The sequence below is a fragment of the Acomys minous genome (assembly GCF_964271855.1).
Source record: "Acomys minous genome assembly, chromosome: 9".
Classification (NCBI taxonomy): Eukaryota; Metazoa; Chordata; class Mammalia; order Rodentia; family Muridae; genus Acomys; species Acomys minous.
This window is the reverse complement of record NC_140490.1, coordinates 122,358,865-122,386,242: the sequence shown is the minus strand read 5'-3', so window position 1 is coordinate 122,386,242 and position 27,378 is coordinate 122,358,865. Positions and strand designations below refer to the sequence as shown.

The 27,378-nt window shown below is 34.7% G+C and overlaps 1 pseudogene across 1 annotated transcript; it reads right to left on the bottom strand.

The window, feature by feature from the left end:
• Positions 1-5,431: 5,431 nt before the first annotated feature.
• LOC311605039 (actin-related protein 6-like) lies at positions 5,432-6,077 on the bottom strand (annotated as a pseudogene). Its single transcript has one exon. The product of its transcript is annotated as an actin-related protein 6-like (transcript).
• Positions 6,078-27,378: the final 21,301 nt, after the last annotated feature.

The following is a 27,378-nucleotide window of genomic DNA, read 5'->3' as shown; positions in this document are numbered from 1 at the left end:
TCAGAGTCTTTTCTTTCTTCTAGGAACTAGCATTTTATCTTCGTCCTTTCATGTTCAGGAGTTCACACTACTTAGTTGTGGAACAATATTCTCTTGCTTGTGCACAACTTGTGTAGCCATCTTGTTTTCAAATTTGGGTACATAATTAATTCTGTTGTAAATATGCTTCACAGTGTTACTGTGTTTGAAAGTAATATGTTTAAATAAAATTTAAAGAGATTGTTATGAGTTGAAAAATGGAAAAAAAAATCCAAAAGTGAAAAATGAAGCAAGTTTGTCCATATTTTCAACAATAAGTGGTTTAAACATGTGTGCAAGTGAGTGAGAATATGTGTACATATATGTGCAGGTGTGTGGAAGGGTGGTACAAGACTGGAGGTTAGAGCTTGGAAGGCCTCAATTACTTATCCACTATATATTTTTTTTGAAACAGGGATTCTCACAAAAACAGAAACTATTGTTATAGATTGGCCAGTAAATTTTGGGATCTGCCTTTCTCTGACTTCCCAGTGCTCAGGTTACATGTGTGCATCCTCATGGTTAATATTGTATGTGGCGACTGGAGATATGAATTCAGGCCCTTTTGATTTCATGGAAGGCATTTACTGATTAAACCATTTCTCCAATACCCAACGACACAATTTATCAAAATACATCACATTTTCTTAAAAGCATGCCATATTATGTATCAAATACATATAACTATAAATACATACATTCAATTAAAATGTACTCAGGGTTTTAAAGAAAATATAGATAATAATATACAACCCTATTAATATTATATTGATATACAATATGAATACATAACACAATTTGAGCTTTTCAATTCATCCAATTGTGTTCTAGCTCAGTTTTAACACCACTGAGTTATAATCCACTTAAGAAACTTATTCTGTAGATCCTTATTATTCTCTTTTCATGAATGAGAAAATAGAGGACCTACAGCTTATATTACTGATAATGAAGAATGCATTTTCAAACTCAGATGGTGTAAAATAAGCATCCTTCCCTATTTTTCTCAGTGTAAGCAAATTTGTACATAGTTATTGTGGAAAGAGTAGTAAATAGAACACTTTAGTTATCATGATGGATAATGAGTAGTACAAGTTAAAAGTACTTAAGTATTTTAAAGTTTATCAGAATATAATTAAGTGTATTATACATCATAAAATTATGAGTAATTTATGATGGTACAGTATAAAATTAAACAATACTACAGAAATTTATAATTTAGATTTGCTGCAATGTGACTGGCATTCTGGACAACAAATAGTTATAAAAAATGATAAAAATCAAATAAACATATTCACTTTTAAAAAATACCTATTTTGAAAGTAGTAAAATAGAGATAGAATACAACAATTATGAAAGTATTCTACCACAAAAAATGAAAAGGAAGAGACAAAGATGCCAAAGTTTGCTTGTCAAACCCATCAGTTAATATAGGTATAAATCAAATTATGAAGTACATCCAGTTATTAAAGCTTAGTTTTCACAAAATTGGCTTTACTCAATAAATTAAAGGGTAGTTTGACAGTTGGATAATTTGAAGTAAGGACTTTAGTTAATGATGACTTCATAATTCACTTTGGATTTCTGGTTTGTTCACTCCACACACAAATTCAGGCATGGGAAAATACAGAAATATAGTAATAATGGTAACCAATGTAAGGAACCTAGGAATCTGGAAATCTCTTTCTTTTACAGACAGAAGTCCATGGACTATTTAGGACACATAGTTTGAGAAAACAATTGGATTATGATATACTCTAGTCTTTTTATCCCCCTTTCACTTGAGTATGTCTTTTTTCTTGAATTGTGTGATTGGATGAATACCAGAAAAAATCATTTGATAGAGCTACATTGAATAGAAAACACCAAAGAATAACATTTTACATTTTCTTTATTTTTTTAAGGTACCATAAAGATTGCTATTTTATTCTAATCTTTTTTACTATTATGGGATATTTTTATTTGACATCAACAAATTTACATGCTGTTTTAACATATTCTAACTAAATTGATCATATCCTTACTCAAGGATTAATGAAAAAGAGGCTAAAATTTGAACCAAAGAAAGATTATATAATAGGGTATAAAGGAAGGAAATGAAATGAAGAAATATTAGAATTTCACATTTTCGATGTCTACCAACATGTTTTAAAATTATTTTATTTTATCAAATTCTTGTATGGCTCAGAGAAATGGGATGTACCTTACATTTCCAGATCCAGATGTAAAATTACAGAAAGCATGCTTATAAACCACATGAGTGAGTAAATAGGTTGAAGGTACCAACATCTATGGGCTACTGAAAACATTATCCATAAAGCCAGTAGCCATAGATGACGTCTAACTAGAGATACACTCAAACATCTGGATACACTTCAGGGTAAGGGAAAAGATGCTTTAGTTCTATAACTCAATAAATGCAACATTTCCATCCTTTTTACATGTATCCTAGTATATTCGAGTAAATAGACATATTCTTAGTTATACAGAAATAAGTCATGTAAGTGCATCTAGACGTAAATAATCCCTGCAGATGGGAGACTCCTAAGCAAAAGAATCCCATCACCTATGCCGAGAGCACTGCAATTCTTAAGCCAGGCAGTGTCTACCTGGGTGATGTTTATCACTTTATGTGCTCTTCTGTCTTAAATGTTTAATAACCGTTCAAATGCACTAGAATAAATATGTGTTAATAGAATAGCATGTGTTGAAAGAATGGCTTCTTTCCTGCAATCTTATTTTATATTCCATGTAGAAGGCAGAGCACAGCTAGTCAATCAGTCTTTTCAGAGGCTAAGCACATTTTCTTATGCTTCAAAACTGGGAGTGAGAAGACCTGTGACTATTTTGGGACCATTTACATTAGGCGTTTGAGTTAATATCTGCGGTATATCACTCAGCATTACATAAATAAAGCAACTACTGACAATCCTGACCATTTCAGTTCAGGACAGATGGCTTTAGGGTCAATAAATTTGACAGAAATAAACTATGTAACCCTTTTGCTCAGCAGTTCTGAACATACTCTGTTATACACTGTGAAACCAGGTCTGAGAGTCTCAGGACGTTTGTGTATGTACATAGGACAGTATATGTACTCATGAAAATGAGATTATATGATTCACATGATTACTCTGTAAACACAAATGAGCCTATCAAGTGCATTTCAACTTTTTCATATTTTAAAATGGAAACAATTAATGAAGTACATGTACCTTAAGAAAACTTATGAAACTTATTTTGTGGGTATAAAAACATATTTAGAGGTAGAAAACCAGAATGTGTTTTTTATGTATTATAGTGGATCATTGTAGCCTATTTATGGGGAAGATATATGTTCTTTTTATTTCTAATAGGTGAGGAAACTGATTTTCTTTTTTCTTTAATTAATTTATTCAGATTACATCTCAATTGTTATCCCATCCCTTGTATCCTGTTCCTCCTTCCCTCCTGCTTTCACCCTTTCCCCCTCCCTTATGTCTGTGACCAAGGGGGACCTCCTCCCCCACTATATGATCATAGGCTAGCAAGTCTCATATTGGTAGCCTGCTTAGAAGAAACTGATTTTCAAAAGAGACATTAATAAGTTGTTAATTCTGATGTGCTAGGTGTTTTCATAATAGAGAGCTTTTTGGCTTTGTTTTGATTCATTCAAGTATTTCAGGGTATCAGCTATTTCAGGGTAACAAAGGTTATGGGTATTGATTTTAATTGATATTTCCAGATTTTTTAAAAATGTTATAGCTGTCAAATCAAATGGCAAAGTAGAATTTGCCTCAAATGCAATGCCATTATTGGTCTTCAGAATTATCTCCTGCCACAACTATTAAAGCTTGACTTTCATTCTAATACTAGGGCTTATTTGTTGTCATTGTTATTTGGGAATCAAACTTTCCACATTATTTTGAGTGTTACATTTTCTTTTTCAAAACAAAGATAGACTCATGTTGTTGGTAGTGTTAGCAGTTCATGAATTGTTATCGGTATAAAGATAAAATGAAATCTACTTACTCTTTGGTAAGTAAATATGTGGTATTCATATTGGATAAGGCAGATAATGCTGCTAAAATGTTGTTTCATCATCTTTAAGTATGGACATCATATTGGAACACAGCTACAAGAAGGGATTTCTGGGCCACATAGCATCTTAGAGTCCAGTTGGAGAAGCAATTTTCTTAAATTATTGTTTCAGTTTATCTCACCTTTTTATATATATATATAGAAGTTGTCCATGTCTTATGAACAGTTAAAACATTGTTAAGTTTTTCTCTCTTGGTCCTTTTTTTTTAAAAAAAATATTGGTCTTTCTAATTTTATTATGGAGAAATAAGAATAACATATTTTAAATAAAATACTTACTTCTAAGAAAGTAGAATCTTATCAGTCTGTAAACATTTTAGCCAAGCACAGTCAAAATTACACAAAGTATCTTCTAAGGAAAAAAATTTTTATGTATACATTTATATTATTACACATATATACAATAAACTACCTATGGCAAAAAGAAACATGAGTTATATAAATGTTACATTCTTAGTGTTTTGGCTCTTTGTGTTTAATAGCCTTGAAGAAAACAGCTTTCCTATCTTGGTGCATCTAAAATTCTGAATGTAAATCAATCAATCAGTCAATCAATCAATAAATAAAATAATGTTGTTTAAAAATGTGGCTTCATTTCTTCAGGTATGCTCTGAATTGAATAGACAACAGCTTCTAGAATCCCCATCTCCTGAAGGCCAATGTCAGTGGGGTTAAAGGGTGTTTCTGGAATGGAAACCTCTCGTTGGCCAGGTGAAGAACCTGCTCCCCAGACTTGTGCTTTCCACTCAGCACCATCTTTTCTCTTGGCTTACAAAAGCCCATTTTAATTGTACTGAAGTCAGGCAAAACATAGTCAACCATCACTGTATTGTCTTCTCCTTTTAACATGGCAATATCCACATCTCTATAGAAATCCTGAGACATGTAACTTACATCTTCCTTCACCTGATTAATCACATGGGTCTCATCCACAGCATGCAGATGCCTGTAGGATATGATCTCTTTTTTAAAAAAATTTTACTTAAAAAAAGTAATCAATTTATTTGATATATACAAAGAGCAGAATAGATTTTATACCACATTAATTTTTAATAGTTAAATTTGTTTTTAGATAACTGTACACATGTGCATGCTGCATGATAAACACCCTCATTCCCCACTTTCCTCCTAAAGAAAAGAAGATTAGGAATACAAGTCTTCTACGTTACAAAGTGAGCTCAAAACTACCCTGTGCTATTTAAATATATTTATAGCTAAAATAAGCCATGATCTATACATCTCTGGGTTTTTTTTTTTTGTTTTGTTTTTAGCTGTCAACTTCCAACCAGTATAACAAATACCACTCCTCACATTTTGATATTCCTTATGTGAATCTCTATAAAGAGGATACGATCACTTTTAGATGGTTTGTTAGGAACCTTCTGTCCACATTTATTTGAATATTTGCTTCTTTTTCCTTTTTTCTTCTTCAGTAGGGAACTATGTGTGTGAAGGAATAGCAGCTGTCTACAAAGGTGCAGCATTATTCGGGGAAGGATTATCTTGAAAATGCCTGTGTGCACTAAGAGCAACAGCATTTACTCTTAATTCTGCTTAGATACCCTTCAAATAGAGTTTCCTTCATTGATTCTTGAAGTGAGTTTAAAGGTATAGTTCTGTTATAATAAACTAGTATCTAAAAAATCTACCTGATACATTTATTTTCCAAAATGACAATCTCAAACTTGCCATTGGACATCCCAATTCACTAGGTAGCTTTTTTGGAAAGGAAGGACATAAAAGAGTCCTGAAGGGTCTTTTATCTCATTAATCTGCTTAGCAGTAAATGTTTTAAGATGAGCTGCTTTTGATCTGAACTTACAATTGGCAATAACCGAGACATTGTGATAGCTGTAACCAATTTTGGCATCGTAGGCTCCATTATCCAGCGTTAGGGTCGTCAATTCAGAACCCACTCCCAGGTGGCCGGATTGCTTTTCCTCAGCCTGCTTGGATCGCCCTTGCTCAGGCTCCTTCCACATCTCTCGACCTTTTTGACTGAGGAATAATACCTTTTGATGGTTTTGGTTTAAATTTTTAAATATATTTTATTAATTTATTCATATTACATCTCAATAATTATCCCATCCCTTGTATCCTCCCATTCCTCCCTCCCTCCCATTTTCCCCTTACTCCCCTCCCCTATGACTGTCACTGAGGGGGACTTCCTCCTCCTGTTTTTATTAGTTGAGAATTTCATATATTTTTTTGACCATATTCTCTCACCTCCTCCAATATCTCCCAGGTCTACCCCACTCTTACTACTCAGCCAAATTGTGCCCCCTTTTATTTTATGTGGTGAAGGTTAAATGTTTTTCCTTTCCATTTTAATGAGAGATTCAGAGTTTGCATTTATTTTTAACAGTTATTTCTATTTCTGCAATTGAACTTTAAATATATTCAGTGTGAATTATGTGCACGTAAAGGGAATTATATATATTCTATATAATAAACTAATAAATACAAATAATGTAAGTATAACTCACATGCTTCCCAATAATCAGTGCTTAGGGAATCATTTTATCTTTAATTGAAAAATATTATACAGTATATTCTGGTTGTGGTTTTGTCTCCCTCAGCTCCTCCCAAATCTTTCCCCTATCTGCAACCACACAACTCATTCCCTTCATTTCTCTCGTTCAGAAACAAAGAATTACAAACCCCCCACAAATAAACCACAATTAAACAACATTTTAAAAATCGCACTAAGCAACACATGCACACAGACACCATATAAATATATCAGAAACCATAATGTAACACCAGCAACAACTGGGTGCTAGTGGGCATGGCTCTTGCTTTAAGCCTCCTACCTACCTCCTGTCCTAGGAATAACCCTCTAGGGACTTTAGTTTCTGTGGTTCTCAGTTCCCTCCCCCTCAGATTCACTCTTGCTTTGTTATATTTGAAATTTGTAAAATAACACCTTGTGTTTGGCAGGCACCCTGACGGAAAAGATTTCTGAATCTGGTGTGATTTTAAAGTCAGGGTTATTTGAGAGTTTCTTTCTGTTTCACCATCACCTAAGACACACTTTCCAGGGTCCTTTGTGCGATTAATTATAGGAAAGTTATCAAAACTCTTCAACTACTCAAGCTATTAGGTACAATGTTTAGCATCTTGGCACCAATACACGTTCACAAGCTTCACCTTTCTCACAGCACCCTGACCTCTTCATGTTACCTGACCCTGGGAACAGCATACAGATAAATTAGGCTAAGTCTAATGCGTACTACAGTCTTCAACACCTCAATGCTTTGTTGTACCTGCTCTTCACACTTTACATTCTTTCTAAGGAGGCGACAGTGTTGAAAACCTTCAGGCTTCTACCCGGTAACCACTGTTGCTTGTTTTATTTTCTGGTGATGGTGGTGGAAATTATTCTGATTCACTAGTTCAACAGAGTCTAAGGGAGCTTTTTCTGGATCTTGTCAGACACCTGGGTGGAGTGACTCTCTGGCTAGATAGTATGATTTAAATTCATTATTTCCAAGTGTTAAATTTGTTATAAAACTGGAACAATAAAGCTATGGTTTATTGAGCATATTTTAGCAATCTGCAATAGACCAAAATGATAGATGTATAAGGTGATATATTTTCAGTTTTCAAAAACCTCAAAAATAGGATTCTTGGATTAACATTTTGATTATTTACAGGTCACATAAAATGATAACAATTAAACTGAATGAGTATATGCCAAGTCCTGGTCCTACTCAAACTTTCTATCACTGTCTACATTCAGTGTTTACAATGATACATTGTTGTACTCAGTTTGTGAATGAGTAAAATCAGCCAGAGTAAGAATAAGGTTATTTGTCTGAGGGGGCAGTCTAGCATCAAGCTCTCCTAATGTAATCTTAGATACTAGTATGTGTGGGGTTTTTTTTGTTGTTGTTGTTTGTTTTGTTTTGTCACAGACCTTGCAATATATTGGATTACCTCCTGAAACGCCCACATGTCTAATGCGCTCCTTTAAAAGGATGGCTCTTGGCAAAAATGATAACATTATGGTAATAATTTTATTTAAATTTTATGTACAGAAGCATTTCCTGCTTTAAAAGTTAACTATCTTCAGATACTGTGACAAAGAGCATTGCGTGTGTCATATACAGAGCAGCAGAAACATCTGGTGTTTATGCAATTTTTGTGAAATCCCAGATGACTAATTGTTTTCCATGTGTCTCGAAAACAATTGATTAATCACCTTTTCCTGTTAGCCTAATGTTCTGCAACTAAGATATGTTCCTTTAAGTCTTTTACCCATTTTCTACATTTTCTAACATTTTAAAATTCCCATTGCATTCATTTGCATATTTTTTCAGAAATTCTCAAGTGTTTCCACTCTCCATGAATTTGAAATATTATTTGACAAGCTCAGGGAAACTATTTTATGATGTAGAGTGTATAAACAAATATTAAAGTAGAGTTTTACATCTGTAAATTGCTGAGTGTCCCCATGCTAAAACCACTTGCTGATTTATGTATAATTTTATATGGATTTCAATAAACTTTATATGAATTTCGGCAAACTTTATTGAGTAATGTTTATACGTTTTTGAGAATTTTATAAACCATTTATAAAAAATCTAAAATTGTATTTAAAAAATTAAGTACGATATGAATTATTTTATATTAATTATTTAAATATTTGTATGTGGCATCATGATGCTGATATGGAATGAGAAAGAGGCAGAGTTTAAAATCTAACACAGAAGCATATTGGACCTGCTGCTATAAAAGGAACTGGACTTTAAGTTGTTTTATCTCTATCCTGTTATAGTACAAATTCTTGGGAAGTAATAATGGCCCTATATGTTTGCTTATTTTATTATCTTTACTTTTCCCAATCATAATAACTCTCATGTTCTTCTTTTCATAGGCCATTTTCAGTAATTTTTTTCAGAAAAGTCATATTTAGAGATCAAACACACAAGAGACAGAATGAGAACAGGTGCCCCATATTAGGAACAAATTCAGATTATGGTGCACATGTTAACAAAGGGAATCATGGCACATCTGTTACCAAGGGAATCATGGGATCTCATGTCAACAAAAAGAATAAAGTACATGTCTGAATAAAGGAAATCATGGTACAAATGTTAACGAAAGGAAGCCTTCACTGTCAATGGATACAGTTTTAATCTTATTTGGAAAGACTTATCACTTTAAGTGAACACTGACTTTTAGGTGTTAAATCTTCAGTCTTTTCTACCTGGAAATAATCGTTTTTATATTTTATCTTTGTATTCTAAGTAACTCAGAAACAGGAAATCATATTCAGAGGTTGGGGGAGAAGACCCAGACACTCTGGCTCTGTTATGTGCAATAATTTAGGAAGGACGGGGGCTGGACACTCTTGGGGAGGTTTTGAGGTGTTGTGACGCTTGGTGCTTAATAGAAGCATACCAGAGGTGGGCAGTTTTCATTCTGTCATGTGTTTTAGTATCTCTGTGTGAAGGACTGCATTTTCCTTTCAAATCTCTGGAATCTAGAAAAGGCAATATGACTGACTGCCAATAGATAGCACATGGTAGACAATTATGCAAGACTTCTGAATAGTTTCTATCATGGTACCCATTCTTTATGTTCCTTAATTTTTTACACCGTAAATATACAGGTGGTTTGTAATTTAGAATATGCACTTTAAAACACGTTATGATAAAGAAAGAACTTGGAGTAAGCTCTAGAAAAGCATAAGTAAAACTGAGGCCTAAACTCTATATGGTTGCCATTCCAGGTTGCACCAGTTTTCACAGATTATTTCCTGAAAGCAAAGTCTATCTATAGCACGCAGCCATTATTCCTAAAGCACAAAAATATTATATAACTAATTTATTTGCATTGTATTCAATTTTATCATTTGAAATTCAATCATCTGGTAGTATATATTAAACATGTGCCTGCGCAGACACACACACACACACACACACACACACACACACACTATATCATAATTTCCAAAGAATTGAATAACTTGTTTCTTTATCTATAAGGTATTTTATATTGTTTTCTTGAATATTTTTATAATATTAATGTGGATATAACTGATAGCACTTTGATGATTGTTTTATGTATACTAACATAAACTATTTTAAATTTAGAATAAATTAAAACTTTGTTTTAATGCTTTAAAATTCATTTTTAATTTGTAATTTTTAAACTATAAAACAGTAGTAAATATTCTGCGTTTACAACTTTTTGCACCATTTAGCCATGCTTTACTTCCAGATCCTTCTGAAGGAAGATAGACATAGCCACAGCAAACAAAGAAATGGTAGAATCAGAGACAGTGTGCAACTGTGTGGCCACAGGCAGTACATAAAACTGTTATCCTAAATGTGAGCATTGAAAGGTGAGTAAAGGTGCTGTGCTATATTTATGAGTCAATGTGGGACTCAATAACTGGACAGTCTCTATGTACCCTCAAATCATCAACACAGCCTTTGTAGTCTTTCTCCCGGAAATATCTGGCAACAGTGTGAGCAGTTTTTGTGGAACACTACTCAATAACATCAAAGAGAGAACACTTAATGAGGCAAAGTACATAATGAAAAATCCAATCTGTGTCCAGTTTATTAGTTGTGAATGCTAAAATTCTGTATATAGTCTAGGAAAAACAAATATTCAAAATTTCTTTGTGGATACTATTACTCTAGCATGTTAAAATATATGTAGTTATTGCTCAGTGGTGTGCTTACAAGGACTTGTACATTGGGGCTTCAGGAAAGGACCAGTGGCCAGTAAAGGGCCCTGCCATGTGTAGGAGTCAAATGAGTTAGTCAGAGAAGCTGTGGGCATCCAGGGAAGCCTTTGGCTATATGTGGAATGCACACAAAACTGGATATGCTTATGAAAGTTATAAATTCTTATAACATTCATTACAGCACATAGTAAACCCAGCTAGAGGCCATCTCTGTGGACTGAATATATTTGTTTACATCCGCTCTGCTCCACCGTGGATTCATAATCACCAGAAACCTATTTTAGGCACATTATAGAAAGCAATCATACTATATACTGTGCGTTTATTCCTGTCATGTTTTTTGCTCCATGAAAATCCTGTGAACAGTTGATAATTTTATAGTCGATAGTTATGGATGAATTATAAGGGTATTTGTCAGTTCAACACAAGCTATGTGCTATTTTAGCAAACGAAAAACACCCCCAAGAAATAGTTTAGTTAAATTAAATTACAAGACTCCACACGTTGAAAAAAATAAATCTGAAACCTTCAGTACTCCACTGAGATTCAGGCTTTGTTACTGCTTATTTTGAAGCATTGTATGAAGAACTTAGTACTTATTTTGCTAGATGGACATAGTAATAAACTGGTCTCCAAGTTCTTATCATAATTCCCATAGATTAGTGTGTTCTCTGTGTGTATATTTCTGAAAGTTTTGTGTATGTGCGAGAGAATCTGACAGAGAGCATAGAGAGACAGAGTGACACAGAGAGGAGAGAGAGGGAGGAGAGAGAGAAAGAGAAGAGAGATGGGAAGAGAGAAAAAATGAGAGAAAAAACAGATGGCACAGCACACAGAGAGAAAAACACAATATGAAGATAAGAGAGAAAAGTGGTGAGTTAGGATAGGAAACAATTGGATGTATCAGATTAAATAAAAAAATATATGGATGTATGATTATTAAAACATAAATCTTAATGCATTTATACATATATATTTATACATTTAATACATTTAGTATTAAAAGACGAAATTTTGTCCATGTTTAGAGCAAGTTTGCAGTTCTGAAAATTAGCCGTAACTTTATTTTTAAAATATGAAGATAAAAGATCACCATGCTGGTACTCTGATGATGTTATATAATGCAGCTATATGCTTGTTGCAGCACTCTGGGACTACAGAATAATGGCCTGTGATTTTTTAATACTCTTGTTTAAAATCCAATATTTTTATGGTTCAAGAAATATGCGTTGACCCACACACTGTAGGTACTGATTTATCTACTTCCCATGCAGTAAACCTCAAATAGTTTTGAAACAGTTCTGAAGAAGCTATTGAACATCTGAAAGTATTTTATGATAGCTATATATTTTTAAGTGAATTCCCATTACACAAGGGTTTAAATTGCCCAAGTTATAAAAGGATTATTTTTCTAACAAGTGAACTTGTCTTCTGTTCCTTACAGCCTTCTGCATTCTAGAGTTTCTCTTTCAGTAAAGTACGATCAACTCTGCTGGCACCCAGGCAATTAACTCTTTGACTGTAGTTCACCTGTGAACTGCATTCCCATCCTCTTAGGAGATGCTGGGACCTGAATTTCACCTATCTCGGGTGGGTCTTTGAACTCAAGATGAGGGTGTTGTGTGAACTGGGTATTATCTTGTTTAACATTGTACAGTGGCACACATACATGAGGAAAGGTATGAAAGTCTTCCATTGGAATTGCGTGTTCCGTGCAAGTCCCATTTTGTAGTCCCTCTGTTTTTTAAGGCAAGGAATGATATTGTTTCTTAGAATAAAATGCATCCTCTAACATATGTCATTTTTCTTATTGAAGTGTGCTACTTATGTATAACTTGCTTACTTATAAGACTTAGAAGTTAGAATTTTTCCCTCAAAACTGTAAAGAAAGTAACTAAGCAGATAGTATGGAGAAGCAGTAAATCTTGGAACACATTTTGTCAGATTTAGGGTTCTAAAATGAGGGCTGGGTATTTATCTTTTTGAAGTAATTATTCCTAAAGTTTCTTTTCTTGACAATTCAAATACTAAGTTTCACAAGTTTAGAATTTTTGTTAGGGTCTCAGCAGAAAACATGAGGCAGTTAAAACTAGAAATTGTCATAGGACTTAATAAAAATTTAACATAAAGTAAGCATGAAATCAACTTCTTGAAATAGCCAAGAACTTCCACATTTATTAGATCTTGTGAAAAGAGGCCAAGGCAGAAGTATTTTGGAAATTGGAAAACATGTATATGTATGTTCCAACCTGTCTTGTCAATCTTTTAAAAGTAAAATAGGCTGTTCTTAAATTCATGGTTTGTGTGCGAGGGGGGTGGGCATCAGAAAAGGTGGCAAAGTAAACAGCATTTTCTTATCACCATTAAATCATTTAAGAATGTGCAGACACAAAATAAGTTTGGAAGTGGAGAAAGGCTCAGTGTATTGATCTCCCATTGATCATTTAAGAACATGTTTGTCTATCAGTGTGCACCTGTATCATGTTTTAGGGTAGATCTAAAAGGGCAAACAAAGATCAGATACAATGACTGTGAAGAAAAAATAACACTATTGAGTAAACTGAACAGTTCACTGTACAATTTTAGCCCATTGTTATAAATCAAATGAAGCAAATTTTATCCCTAGGCTCAAATTAGCATGCCGCCTGCCTTGGTGCCTTTTTATAGTGATGCAGCCTTGTCTTCTTGCTTAGGATTTTGTAAACTAAAAGAAGGTCGATGTCAAGAAAGGTAGAAAAGTAAGCACCATGTTCTTCCTCACCATAGAATCAGATGAGCAGAAGCAATTTTATGTAGACCTCTTGATAACTGTGAGAGATTTAAAACAAACATTTGAGTAACGAACCGGAACACTAGGAATATCAACCACACCTGGGGAAGGGCTCAAGCTCAGGGGAGTTAGCCAGTACAAAACAGACTCTGTTTCACTGTAGTTTTCTGTTCTTTTTATTTATTTATTTATTTATTTATTTATTTATTTATTTATTTATTTATTTTATTCTGATTCTGTTGTTTTAGAAAGAGAAAGGACATAAATTTGGGTGGGTACATCTGGATGGAGTTGGTCAAATAAAAAAACTATAGAAAATAAACGTTGAAATGGTGTGCCATTTGTGTGAGTTTACTTGCCTTTGTCTACCTCTGTTTTCAAGAAGGTCTCTGCTCCTGACACTACTGATCATGTTCTGCTGCACTTGTAGACAGGCGCCTAGCATAACTGTCTTTTGGGAGGTATCACCCAGCAGCTGATGGAAACAGATGCAGATACCTGAAGTCAGACATCTTGCAGAACTTGGGGAAGATTATGGAACAGGCGAGGAAGGAGTGAAGGAGGCAGACAAGTCAGGGGCATCACAAGAAAATCTACAGAACCAACTAACATGGGCCCATAGGGACTCATAGAGGCAGAACCACCATCAGAGAGCATCCATGCATGCTTCTCTGTCCCCAAGCATATGTAGCATATGTAGAGCTGGGTCCTCATGTGGGATCTCTAACAGAAAGAGCAGGAGCAGGAGCTGCCTTTTACTCTGATATGGCCTTTAGGTCGCTTTCCTCTTAATGGACACCCTTGACCAGCCTCAGTAGAAGATGGTCCTAATCCTGCTCGATACGTCAAGGTGGGTAGATACGAACAGGAAATCTCCCATTTTCTGAGGATGAGGGGAGGGTAGGAGAGAGGGAGTACCTGGGAGGAGAGAGGGAAGGGAAGCTGCTTTGATAGGGATGTAAAGTTGATTAATTAATTAATTACTAAAAAAACCTTGTGTTACAAGGAACAAAAATGTTCATTGTAGGAAAAAAATTCATTATGATTTGACTATTTAAAATTCAGAAGCAAATCTGGGCACCCTTTCTTTGGAGAAAAAAAAATACTTTAAACACACCTCTCTTTGTGGAGGAATTTACCATGTCTGAAGCAAAACACTTTGTCATTGTAGATCTGAAAAGATACTCATCTTTCACCTTGGGATGATGCGAAACTCCACATAGGCTAGACTGGGCTTGAATAAATACTTAGATGCACAAGCCATCAGGGAAAATAGCTTTGTTGTTGATATTCCTGTGCGTTAATTTGTCTATGACATTTTTTCAACGGTGTTCAAATGAACCTGTGTTAAAGCAATACTTAAATAGTATATATATCCACATATATATATGGCTCAGAAACCACATGTGACAAAGAATGCAGATAAGAAAAATGGTCATTACAGAAGACAATTTTGGAAGGTTTCAAATTGTAGGTACCTCTTCAGGTTTCAACAATTAAAATATGACACGAGAAGCAAAGTTTCCAAAACCAAAAATTCCCAAGGAGATAGAAAAATCATTGTATTTCCAGAGGTAACTAATTCAAATATTTGAACATTTTAAAAAGCACATGCCTTTGCTAAACTACATTATAAAAATATTTTGGGAACTTGCAGAAATAAACAACATAAAAGTTTCAAATTGAACATCATTGTAAATAGCATTGTGAATTTTATGCCATCGTGCTTTGTTCTATAAAAAGCATACTATATTCAGGGTATGCATACTGGATATGCTGCCTTTATATTTCTCACTTGGTAACTGCTTTAGTTACCAGTTTGATTGACATATGTTTGTTAAAGCTTGACACATAGAGAATATAAACAGCAATTACTTTGCTTTAAAACTATCTACTGTATTTGCTTCAAATTAACAGACAAAGGAATAACTATTATATTAAACCAGATAAAATGTATGCAATGAAAAGGGCTGTAGAAAATGGAGTTCTTATGTGGATTAGGGAACATTCATTAGAACTAAATTTTATAAAGTTATAATGCTGACTCTCATGGAACGTCCAATAATTCAAAAATACATAAAAGAAGAGATTAATGATTTAGAATGATTCATTACAAAATATCAGTTGGTGATAGTAATGAGCAAGTGGGGATAAAAGTAGTACGGAAACAATTTAAAACAAACAGAACAACATGAGAGAGTTAAGTTTGTGCCTTCTCCAGGCCCAGAAGACCTAGCTGGAAGTTTCAAGCTGCTGTACATTCAAAGGTCTGCTGATCTGTGTGAATGGAGCAGTCACTAGGTCCCGGGCCCTGTACTAGGACATACAAGCTGAATTGTCTTCAGGCTGCCTGTTCCTGATCCAAAGGAGGGTAGATCCCTACCATGGTAATGCTGGATGGGTATAGGCTAAATTTTCCTAACAATTATATTTTATTACGAACTTATTAACTGAGAGTACCTCACTTATAACCCGACTAACCTAAACAATAGGAAAAGAAGATTAAAGAATACAACAATGAAACAATAAAGATATAAGTTCCAAGGAAGGAATCTCCTGGAGTAATCAGCAGGATTTCCTTTGCTGGAACCTTGATCAACCAGAACCCAGAACCTCAGCCAGAGCCCAGAGTCTGGAAGCCTTCCCTCAAGCAATTCTCTTCAGGAGCGGCTCAATGCTGAACAATGAACAGCCAAAACTATCCCATGTCTCCAAAGGCCCCACCTCCTGTGTTTGGCTCACACTTATATCTCCACTCAGAATTTGTTCAAGGATGTTTTTCAGCTGGTTAACAACCAATCTCCCCCACCCAGTGGTTTGACTGCTAAGGGGATAAATATCACCTGCTCTCTCACAAGTCTTTTTCTCATCCCCCACTTGTGTTTTAAACAAAAAACATATTTTTCTCTCCTTCATAAGATCTTTCTTATCAACAATTCAGTTAGATCAAATGCATAAAACTGCTTAAGGGAAAGACAGAAGTCTTCAAAATTTAAAGTTTTTATGAATGCAAAAATGCTATGCCATTTTCAAGACAGTCTGCACTTGTATCTTTGACTGAAATATGAGAGAAAATAAAGTAACACCATCTAACATGTTCTGTTTTGCAAAAGAAGTGTGAATTGAGTTAAAATTCCAGTAATTCAAAATACCATTTTGGTGGTATAAATCAGATAACATTGTACATTAAAACCTTACAGAAAACTGTAACTTCAAATAAGTTAAACTTCAGTGCCATAGTTTGAAGCAATTGGTATCTAAAGTATTCATGATCAAAAGTACTCACCAACTAACGTTCACCATCTAAGTACACAGAGTTTAAAGCACCTAAAGAAATCTCTGTTCACGATTAAGTCAACTGCAGTTTGAAACGTCTGAGGAGATAAATCATCTATACTGAAAATGGATTTTCTCTTGTTTCATGTGATGAGTATTAGTAAGAGCTATTACAGAGCTTTTCGTTGCATACAGTAGATATCACAAAGGATTTGGAGGTTATTTAAATCCCACAGGCTGACTGTGCAGGCTATATGTAACACTATGTTACTTAACCCAAAAGACTCCAGCATTCAGAGATGTGATACCTATGGAGGAGGGAGGTCTTGGAACAAACTCTACATAAAACTAGGGATTAGAACTAGAAATATGGAAAGATGTGATCTGTCTGTGTCTACCAGTGTTGGGCAAAGTAGACAACAACAGAAAATGTTACAAAAGATAAACATTGTGTGATAAAATAATGAATCTTGTGAACATGACAAAGGAAAAGATGTCACACATTTAAGGTGATTATTAACAGATTAAAGGAAAGAAAGGAAAGTCATAGAATCAGAGTTGAGATGTAATTTTTTTGCATTCAGAAGTAGAGAGAACTTTTAGAAAGAAGATTCATAGCCAGTTGAGGGATTGAATAGCACCATAATTAGGGAATGTAATGACTAGACACAGAACATTCTCAAGTACAGGCTAGGAATTGTTTTGCAAAAGAAGTGTGAATTGAATTAAAATTCCAGTAATTCAAAATACCATTTTGGTGATATAAACAAGATAACATTATACATTAAAGCCTCAGAGAAAACTGTAATTTCAAATAGGTTAAACTTGACTGACATACTTTGAAGCATAGTATCAGATTTAATAAAACCTCACAAGAGAATTTAAAACAGTAGAAATGAATGAGATTAAAAACAGGAAAACTTGCAGCCTGCAGCAAATTCAGGACTCAGAAATGTATGGCTGTGCATGGTTGCATTTGAAAGGAAGAGGTCTTGTATCAGTGTCTTAACCCTTTAGGAATTGGCAAAAGAGACATAAACTGAACTAAAAGCTAACAAAATCACTGGATTATAAATATTAGAGAGAGAAGCCATACACAATAGTTCATTTCATAGGCTGAGGCAGATGATATATGTTAGAATCAGGCCTGGTCTACTAGGAAATTAATACTGTAAATAAAAATAGCTTGTTAATTAACACTGAAGTGTAAACTACCATCAACTGAGGAAATAGGCACTGATTTTAAAAAAATCTGTAGCACAAATGACACGCTGAAATTCATCTGTATTTCTGTTCATGATTATATATATATATAAATAAACTGAAGGCATAGTGGTTTGGTATGTGAGTACACTTGTGGGTTTGTTTACTCACAATTCTATTTTTTTCTTTGGAATGAAATATTTACTCTATGTTGTTCATTAACTTACTCACAATACTGCTGAATTAAAACAGGCATAGCTCCTAATCTCTGGTGATAAAGCGCAAAGCCTAATTTCAACTCGCAAGTCTTTGTAAAAGGAGCTTCCTCAAAACTAAGAAGTATTGCCAAGATGGGAAAACTTATATTCTGTATTATTAATTATTACATAGTAGGGATAAATTTCATCATCATAACAGAATAAAGCACAACTGAGAAATGATTTTTTCTGTGATATTCAAGCATCCCAGAGTAGTTTCTATACCTAGTATCTGCTCAGACCCTATGAACGGAGGAAAGGATTTTGACAAAATGCACTTAAAAAGAAGGAAATTTAGAGAATTAATTTTAAAATATACTTGTTAATAATTAGTAATTAGTTAGATGTTTTTAGACTGATAGAGAGTAAAGGGAAATTTTTATTAGACTAAAAAGGGGAATTGTGGAGGAAAGCCTTGAGTGGATTGTGGGGAGCCATGCTAAATTCTGCCATGTCAGAAATCCTGTGCTTAGGCTGCATGCTGTGACCTTTGAGTTGCTGACCTTTGCCTCACAAGGTCTTGTGTTCTAGGCTATCCTTGGAACTATCCAGAGGATTAAGGAAGTTCTTACTGGGAACTACTCAGAGAAATAGGAAGTTCTTACAGGGAGTTACCCTGAGAACTAGGAAGTTGTACAAGGAGCGATTCAGGCTATAGTATTCTTGCCTAGCGGATAGGGTGAGTGAGATTAGAATAGATCCTATTGACCTTGCTCTCTATATATTCTTACTAGTCGGGCATTAAAATGAATCTTGATCAGAAATTTCCTGACTTGATTCGTTATTTCTCGCATCTCTGCACCCTACTTTCAATCCCCACTCCCTCTTTCAGGTGAACCCTGATTCAATTTGTCCCACGGGCCGGGACACATCAGTGGATGTAGCAGTTGTCAATAAAGTACTGTTTGGTCAATTAAATGGGCAAAGGATAGGAAGTAGAAGGTGATGCTTCTGAAAGAGGGTTGGAAAAGCTAATAGCTGGACAGTTGAGAGTTAGGAAGGAAGCCACCCCAGGAGTCATCAGACTGGCAAGTTATTGGTATATATGTAGGTTTTGAGGCCATAGGATTAGAGTCCTGTCACTTTTACTTCATTTGTTTCAGTTGATTGAACCAAAGAGGATCCAACTTGTCATTATACTTGACTAGAAATGATGATGACCTCTATGACCATACACTTATTATTTTTGATGACGCAAAGGTAATGTTTCATAAGAAAATGTTTTTTAACAGATTTAAGCCTAGGCATTACAAAAAAAAAAAAAAAAAAAAAGAGAGAGAGAGAGAGAGAAATACATAAGTAAAAATTAGTGCACACCTAGGACATGGATGCTTACTTCTCAGGCGAGATTCCGAAGTACTATTACTTTCATTTGAATTTTAAAAATTAAATCTCCACTCTAGAAATCCTTCTCCAGTTTTCCTTAAAAATTTCAAAGTTTAATTTTTATGTCTGTGTGTAACTATGCATGCATTTGCACTACTAGTGTGGGTATCTTTGGAGACCAGAAGAGCATGTTGTGTACCCTAGAGCTAAGTTAAAGGCTGTTATCAGCCGCCATGCTTGGATACTGAACTAAATTTCAGCCCCTGAAAGAGCAGCAGGTATTCCCTAGCTGCAGATCCATCAATACATTCCTCATTCAAATTTTTAGTAGGACATCAAAATAAGAATAAATCATATGTTAGGGTTTTTTTCTTTTACTGGACTACGTTGTTCATTTTTACTCATGCAGTGTGTATGTGCATGCGTGTGTGTATACCAAAGCCAAAGGAAATGGAATAATTCTGGATATCTTTGTGTTGTCTATTTGTGAGTTTTATCTCACAGATTAACTTACTTAAAAGTAGCGTTTAGTTAGCAGCCATGTTGCATCATGAATATATTTTACACCCCAATAATTAGTAATATACATTAAGAAGTAAGGGGAATATTCCTCATTAATGCACTTATATGATGGCAGCATACTTGAATTTACATCAGTAGCATCACAGATAGGGTTATTGTCATAACTGTGCTCAGTGTGTGTGCTCTGGATTTAAATATGCCTAAGGGAATAGCCACAGTCACTAAAAGGTAGACAGAGCAGATAACACACTGAGGGACAGTTAGATATTTTATTATATTTCTTTTTTACATATACATTTATGTTATTACACATAAGTAAAATAAACAACATACAGCAGGAAGAACCACGAAACTATCAGGAATTATACAAATGTTACATTCATAGTGATTTAGCTATTTGTATTTGGCAAACTTGAAGAAAACATCTTTCCTATCTTGATAAGTCTATAATTCTGAATGAAAATCAATATCTATCATATCTCATCTCTATCAACTTAAAACATCTATCTAGACCTAAACAACAGCTTAACTCCTGGCAACACCCAGCCTACCTCAAAGAATATGATAAGTATCAAAGAATCTCTTTATGGAGATGGCTTCCAATGTGGCAAATCAGCCACTGGGGGAAAAAATGTCCTCATTTCTGCCAGAGACAGAATTCTGCCTAAAAATGGGCAAGCTTGCATACATGCAGAGTCGATGGCCAAACTCTGCCAAGACAGGGTAAGCAAGTCCTCAATGGTTTCTGCCTCTCAAATATGTCTGTCAGATATACTGGGCCAGAAGGCTGGACATGATGCTCCAACATTTAAATCTTAAACGCTATGGAAATTTTGTATGAAGAAGACACCTATAAATGGAATCCCACCTTAACAATAGAGGTCTCTATTATAATATTTATTTTCTGTTGAATTAATAACAGCTTCAAAAAGTATAGGGCAGCCTAAAGAAACAGACTGTTCTGTGCAACAGATGCAGAAACAAAATGTTTATAAACAGAAAGTGCTAGAGAATAACCCATGTTGTAACATTTGCATCAGCCCACCACTAGGAGGCAGGAGTGAGACCCAGCTACTTCTGCTTCTACTCTTCCTGCTTTCATATTCTGACTCCATATTCTCCACAGCCACCTTTTAATTTATCTGCCCCTCCAAGTTATATGTCCCTGAATATTTTTTGGAGAAATAAAGATATATGGTTAGAAAATGTCTTCTAGTTTTTTAAAAAAGGGGGTAATTTGGCCCATAATATATTTCTATTACTTAATGTGGCAAACTGGGTTAGTTGTAGTTAAGAGTGTTTCCTTTGTTTCCCAAAGGAAGGAAACTCCTGGGACAATACAAGTCAGTGCTCTGCGTACTGTGAGTGAGAGGCAGTGGGACCAGATGTCATTCATATCAGTTTAGTGTAGGCCTTCAAAGCAAATTTTCAGTGCTAAAGGAATTTTTATTTCTGGATTTTGAATTTTTGAGTTTGAACCTAAATGAAAATGTAGTTAAAAGATAACCCTCCTATGTAACCCTCCTATGTAATGCTTGCGTGTAAATCTTTATGAATTTCTTCATTCGACATAAGTGTTTGGTATGATTTCACCCTAAATTGTATTGTGGTGAACACTCATTATTTATTGCACTAAACACTGACCGTGTGCCAGACTTCATAGAGGTAAGAGTAATTCAAGGGTGAGGAAAACAGACTCTGCTCCCACTCTTCAGCAAAGACGTAGCACACACCTGGAGCTGATTTGCATGAGCAATTAGGTAATCACAAAAATGAAGGAGAAATGGCAGTGGAAGGAAATTCTAGGAATATTGCAGAGTTATGAATGGAAGTCTGAGAGAGGAGTCTTTTTGAGAAAGGTTAACTTTGGAGCCAGAGGCTTTGGGGGCTGGAAGCAGATGGCACCAAAACCTTCTGGGATGGGAGGCAGGGACAGCAGTGTGATCAGAAGGTGTTAGCCCTTATGAATGCCTTTGTGGTCTTGGGACTTTATTAACAATAACAGAAGCCACTGTGGGATTCTAAAATAGATCATCATGCTCAGACTAGCCCTGAAAATATTATAGCAGTTTAACGTGGGAAATATATGAGAGTGTAGGAGGAGATAATGGGAAATTTTGGGACATGCTCAGGCACTATAATTCACAAAGAGGAAGCACAAGTGGTCTGTAAAATGCAGCATTAAATTAGAAATGGGAGAATTTTATATTTGGCTCATGTTGCCATAGATATAGACATCCACTGGAGATAGAGAGACACTTTGATGTGGCAAAGAATAAAACACTGACATGCTGGAAAGATAAACAAAAGGAAACAAAGAAACAACACAAACCAGAAAAACAGCCTATTAAGTAGCAAGGCTGTACATAGTACAGTTTTAAGAGCAAGATTTCTATGGGCTACACAAATTCCATACTAATCATGAAAATGTAAATGCTTTGATCAATTACTGTTATATTGTTATATTTTATATTTCTTTATTAAATTTGTGCTGTGATCATTTAATAAGTGACATATTCTGTTTACCCTGCCCCTTAGCCTCCCTTACCTCTCTTCCACATCTGTTATCTTTCCTTCTTACCTACAAATTCCATTCATATCTTTTTATCTACTTATTTTTGTGATATATGTTTATTAATTCATTCATTCATCCATTCATTCATTTATTCATTTAGTAATTCTTAGATTTTAACCAGGACCATCTGTGTAGCCACGTTTAATACACAACAGAAGGAAATGGGTGTCTCTCTCTGAATCAATCAATTGTCAATACTTCAACATGGATGGATGAGGTACCTTGAGTCTCTTCCTGATCCCTGATTGGTGACTGACAGGCCCAGTTTTATGCAGGCAGCCTCAGCTGCCATATGCCAGTGTTTGCAGTGGCTGTATCATGCACTACAAAAAGCATTTCCCATCACTCGCCTTTGTTCTGACTCTTAAATTCTGATCTCTCGTATTAAATGTCACCAATACTTGAAGGGGTGGAATTCATGGCATGTTCAGGGCTGAGCAGCAAAGCATCATTTATTTGAAGCATCATAAACACCCAGGAATCTCTGTGCTCACATCTCTGTATTTTGTATGTCAGAAGAAGTCTTTTGAATAAGGATGAGTGGAAGATTTCTTTAGGACTATAAACATATATACATAGACTTCAGTTTGATAACATGCCAATTCAGTTTAAAAGCTGTGGTGACATAGCTCCTATAGTTTCTAGCCTCCACTAATGGCCTTTTTTTTTTCTTTCTGTCTTTTTTTTTTTTTAACTGAGGTTCACAGTACCAAACACGTATTTCTTCCTATCCTACTACTTAGGTACTTACTCACCCATGCTCACTGATGCTCTAGTCACAATAACTGAAAATTTTAATAACCCCATTTTCTTTCAGGTAATGAATGGATAGAGTGTTTTATAAAGTTATAGTTTTCAATGTTTTTTTTCCCTCAGACAGGATTTCTTTGTGTAGCCTTGGCTGTCCTAGAATAGCTTTGTAGACCAAGCCGACCTCAAACTCATGGAGCTATACTTTTAATAAGATCAATGCAATATTTTCAAATGGAAAATTATCTGTAAGAATATATATAGTTCTAATTATATATGTGTTATAAAAACATTTTCATCCTGAAGTTTAAGATAAAATGTCAGACTCCATTAGCCCTGTTTTCAGGCGGAGATTCTGGAAATAAACAATATTGCTAAATTAGAGAATAAGGACAGACATGTTAACATATTCCAAAAGGTGTTGAATGTTAATTTTTAATAGATTGTGATGAATTATATGCTCTTTCTAGAAAGGAGGGTATTAGTGTATGGATTTTATTGTCAGATGACTCTAATTAGGATTTAACATTGGGAATAAAGTTTAAAATCATTAATGCTTAAAACAGTGGAGACATTTGTTATTCATTTCAGTGGATAACAACAGTACAGAGAATCAGCACAAGTGCCCTTTTTTTCTCCCTTTTAGAGAGAGAGACAGAGACAGAGAGCGAATGAGAGGGAATCCAGTTTAACAGATTTTTAAGTAATCTGAATTCCCACTATATCTTTAGCATTGATATCAATATTTTAATGAAATGTTGAAAAAGAAGACAAAGGTTTTGTGTTTTGTTGCTACTGCCTTTTAAGAGTGGCACCGAGGTTTGTTTGGTGTTTTTTTTTTTCCTTTGTTCTGGAACCATCAATTTTATAAAGAGTACATTGATCTGTACTTTCAGAAGGCAGATCCAGAAATTTATGTACAAATCTGACGGATTAGTTTACTGTCATGTGACACTTCTGCACAGGTTTCTGGTCATTTTATAGAAGCTCCTAGCCTTGGACTGATGAATTACTAAAAACTGTGCTTATATTACACTTGACATTATTTCTATCTAAAAAAGTGCGATTGAACACTTTAAGCACACACTGCCCAGAGGAAATAGTAATTTGCTTTTATTACCTTCTTTTAACCCCGTTATCATGAAATGTTGCCTAATAAAAGTCTAACAAACCCTGAAATCAAAGACTTTGTCATCTGATTCTTTATTTTCATGCAATGCAGAGTATTGAAATCTTCCTTATACTCATAACAGATACAGTAAACTAAATAGAATTTCTTTCACCCATGCTAGTGATTTCAAACATTACTAAATTCAAATGTTAGATTAGTAACTTATACATATTTTGGAAAATAAAATAAAAATTAATTGACCTTGCTTAGAGTTTTGATTCATGTGTAACTAAGTAACTAAGCATGTACCTGGGATTGGAGAGACAGATTAGGGACACAGTGCCACAGTTTGTGCAAGGCCTTGGGTTCGAGTCACAGTATAGCAAAAATAAATAATTCCTGTCTCTGCATCTATATACATTTCTTGTGTCTTTTCTTTACCTCTTTTTCCTGTTTGACTTTTTTTTTTTTTACCAATTCCTATGTAATTGGTTTTTGCTTTAATTTTGTTTTCAATTTTATTATTACCATGTAGATGAGACAGAAATGATGTGGATCCAGATCAGAGGGGAGGGGTGAAGGACCTGGGAGGAGTACAGGGAGGGGAGCCATAATTCAAATATATTATATTTAAAAATCAATTTTCAATAAAAGCAAAAAGTTTAAGAAGAAAATAAATAAAATAATCTTATTAACTTCAGAATAATGTAATCTGTAAAACATATGTAAGATGTTTTTAATTTGATTTGCTTTATTTTCCATAAAAGTTTCTGGAGATAGAAAGTCACTTTAAGCAGTTATATCAGAAAAATTACAAATCAGTAATAAAATATCACATGTTAGCGGAAAAATGTATAGAATAAATGATTGAAAAAAATGTAGGACAATGATGCTTATTGTAACCCAGAACCTGATTTACAGAACAGAGAGGAGCAAAGGTATTCCCCACCTGCTTGGTTAGTTTTTCTCAAACAGAAGTGTCCTCACATCATCAGTTATGGTGTGGCATGGGCCACAAGTAGCATGAGCTCCACTGAGGCACATAGAAGGCACTTTGCTATCTATGGGGAAGATACTTTATTAATATTTATTAAATTTTATTTCCAGACTTAATACATTTGTTTTGAAGCCATATAGAGAAGCTTTAGACATTTGCAATGTTCAGAGGTGTTGACAAGAAGGTGTTGTTGACTGCCAGGCTATCCCTCCTTACTTAAGAGAACAAGTACTGAATTAGAATTTGTAAATATTTCAGGTTAAACAGCCCTTCTTGATTTCAGGAACTAAGTTGGTTGTTTGACAGTGACAGTCAAAATGTTAGATTACAGAAATTTAAATCTGTAAGAACACACTGTCTTCTGTCTCACTCTGTCTTCCAAATCTGCTGTTTAGGAAAGGGATTAGGGAAGCACAATTTAGTCTAGCTGAAATTAAGTAATAGAGTATAAAGGAGCCTTGGGCTGCTAATGATCTGGCCCTAGGTTTATACTATTCATTTAAAACGTGTAAGAAGGCAATGGCTGCAAACGGGGGCCTGAGATAGACTGTGAGATGCATCAAGTTCGGGATTCAAATCCCAAAAAAAGTCAACCAATCAATCAATTTTATTTAACTGGATTTCCAGATCAACTAAAGTTCTAATGAAATATTATTTCTATAGATTCAGTTTACCTTTATCAATGTTCTTTCAAGTGTCCACTTTGGACAATGTCACCAACAACTTCCATACCACTTTTTCTTTGAATGGCAACAGTGAAAATTAGAAAATCGTAGATTAAAATCTTTTAGCTTCTTATATTTTTGTTTGTGAGCCTAGCCTTTAGAAGCTGAGCTATTATTATTTTAAAGATTCTTTGACCATAAGACAGGTTAACTCCTGGCAACACCTAGCTTACCTCAAAGAAGATGATGAGCATCAGTGAGCTTCCTTATGGAGATGGCTTTAAATGTGGTGACCAGCCACTGGGCAAAATGTCTTCATTTCTGCCAGAGACAGAATTCTGCCTAAAAAAGGGCAAGCTTGCATGCAGGCAGAGTTGACAGCCAAACTCTGCCAAGACAGGGTAAGCAAGTCCTCAATAGTTCCTTCCTCACAAATATGTCTGTCAGATATATTGGACCAGAAGGCTGAAGATGATGCTCCAACGTTATAAGGCTTTAGGTCACTGTTTAGGCAGCAAACTGTCTCTGTCAGCTTCTCATTTTGGAAGCTACTAACCTGTACTTTCTGTCTATTCAGGTAATTAATTTTATTCCTTCTCAAATCTCTGTTGGGGTTGAATACCTGATTGTTTAGTTTAACAATGAAGTGTAGTTCTTCAGAGGTTAAGATATTTTTAGGTTAAGTTGATAAAGATGAGATATTAAAGATATTGATTTACAATCAGAATTTTAGACTCATCAAGATAGGAAAGATGTTTTCTTCAGGGTTGCCAAATAGAAATAGCCAAAGCACTATGAATGTAACACTTACATGATTGTCTTGCTGTAGGTAGTTTGTTGTATATATGTGTAATAATATAAATGTATATATATAAAAAGAAAAATAATAATAAAAAAGAAAACAAAGACAAAATTTCTTTTGGCTTGATCCGAGTTGCATGTCATTTTTGACAAATTTACTATCTGTTCATAATTCTTTATTCTTGGCAATCCCTCCAGGGTTTTTTCTGACTGACAATGACTGAGTAAACAGACTTGACTTTGGTGCACTCACCACAGAGGAGTTGTTCAGATTCATGACTCTGAAAGGCTGGCTTTATGTGGATGAAACTCCTGCTTTAACCACCA